We start from the raw sequence: 2493 nt of genomic DNA on the forward strand, positions 1-2493 counted from the left end.
GTTGATTAACGTCGACTGACCATGTTCCGCACACGGCGATAGTTAAATGAAAACGTTTAGGTTGTGGATATAAAATGTATATCTGTGTGTGGTATCTTCATCATCTTCAATTTCCTTCTCGGCCGAGGACAAGGCGCACAAGGCGTTTGTCTCATCAGGATCTGAGCGAGTTTGCGACCTTCTTATGCCCTCACTCTACCTAGGTGCCACCTCGCGGAGTATTGTCCTCACTCTACCTAGGTGCCACCTCGCAGAGTATTGCCCTCACTCTACCTAGGTGCCACCTCGCGGAGTATTGCCCCTCACTACCTAGGTGCCACCTCGCAGAGTATTGCCCTCACTCTACCTAGGTGCCACCTCGCAGAGTATTGCCCCTCACTACCTAGGTGCCACCTTGCGGAGTATTGCCCTCACTCTACCTAGGTGCCACCTCGCAGAGTATTGCCCTCACTCTACCTAGGTGCCACCTCGCGGAGTATTGCCCTCACTCTACCTAGGTGCCACCTCGCGGAGTATTGCCCCTCACTCTACCTAGGTGCCACCTCACAGAGTATTGCCCTCACTCTACCTAGGTGCCACCTCGCGGAGTATTGCCCTCACTCTACCTAGGTGCCACCTTGCGGAGTATTGCCCCTCACTCTACCTAGGTGCCACCTCACAGAGTATTGCCCTCACTCTACCTAGGTGCCACCTCGCGGAGTATTGCCCTCACTCTACCTAGGTGCCACCTCGTGGAGTATTGCCCTCACTCTACCTAGGTGCCACCTCGCGGAGTATTGCCCTCACTCTACCTAGGTGCCACCTCACGGAGTATTGCCCTCACTCTACCTAGGTGCCACCTCGCGGAGTATTGCCCTCACTCTACCTAGGTGCCACCTCGCAGAGTATTGCCCTCACTCTACCTAGGTGCCACCTCGCGGAGTATTGCCCTCACTCTACCTAGGTGCCACCTCGCGGAGTATTGCCCTCACTTTACCTAGGTGCCACCTCACAGAGTATTGCCCTCACTCTACCTAGGTGCCACCTCGCGGAGTATTGCCCTCACTCTACCTAGGTGCCACCTCGCGGAGTATTGCCCTCACTCTACCTAGGTGCCACCTCACAGAGTATTGCCCTCACTCTACCTAGGTGCCACCTCGCGGAGTATTGCCCTCACTCTACCTAGGTGCCACCTCGCGGAGTATTGCCCCTCACTCTACCTAGGTGCCACCTCGCGGAGTATTGCCCCTCACTCTACCTAGGTGCCACCTCGTGGAGTATTGCCCTCACTCTACCTAGGTGCCACCTCGCGGAGTATTGCCCTCACTCTACCTAGGTGCCACCTCGTGGAGTATTGCCCTCACTCTACCTAGGTGCCACCTCGCGGAGTATTGCCCTCACTCTACCTAGGTGCCACCTCACAGAGTATTGCCCTCACTCTACCTAGGTGCCACCTTGCGGAGTATTGCCCTCACTCTACCTAGGTGCCACCTCACAGAGTATTGCCCCTCACTCTACCTAGGTGCCACCTCGCGGAGTATTGCCCTCACTCTACCTAGGTGCCACCTCGCGGAGTATTGCCCTCACTCTACCTAGGTGCCACCTCGCGGAGTATTGCCCTCACTCTACCTAGGTGCCACCTCACAGAGTATTGCCCTCACTCTACCTAGGTGCCACCTCACAGAGTATTGCCCTCACTCTACCTAGGTGCCACCTCACAGAGTATTGCCCTCACTCTACCTAGGTGCCACCTCACAGAGTATTGCCCTCACTCTACCTAGGTGCCACCTCATGGAGTATTGCCCTCACTCTACCTAGGTGCCACCTCGCGGAGTATTGCCCTCACTCTACCTAGGTGCCACCTCACAGAGTATTGCCCTCACTCTACCTAGGTGCCACCTCACAGAGTATTGCCCTCACTCTACCTAGGTGCCACCTCACAGAGTATTGCCCTCACTCTACCTAGGTGCCACCTCGTGGAGTATTGCCCCTCACTCTACCTAGGTGCCACCTCGCGGAGTATTGCCCCTCACTCTACCTAGGTGCCACCTCGCGGAGTATTGCCCTCACTCTACCTAGGTGCCACCTTGCGGAGTATTGCCCCTCACTCTACCTAGGTGCCACCTCACAGAGTATTGCCCTCACTCTACCTAGGTGCCACCTCGCGGAGTATTGCCCTCACTCTACCTAGGTGCCACCTCGCAGAGTATTGCCCTCACTCTACCTAGGTGCCACCTCGCAGAGTATTGCCCTCACTCTACCTAGGTGCCACCACAGAGTATTGCCCTCACTCTACCTAGGTGCCACCTCACAGAGTATTGCCCTCACTCTACCTAGGTGCCACCTCGCGGAGTATTGCCCCTCACTCTACCTAGGTGCCACCTCGCGGAGTATTGCCCTCACTCTACCTAGGTGCCACCTCGCAGAGTATTGCCCTCACTCTACCTAGGTGCCACCTCACAGAGTATTGCCCCTCACTCTACCTAGGTGCCACCTCACAGAGTATTGCCCCTC

This window comes from Notolepis coatsorum (genome assembly GCF_963971535.1).
Source record: "Notolepis coatsorum genome assembly, chromosome: 1".
Taxonomy (NCBI): domain Eukaryota; kingdom Metazoa; phylum Chordata; class Actinopteri; order Aulopiformes; family Paralepididae; genus Notolepis; species Notolepis coatsorum.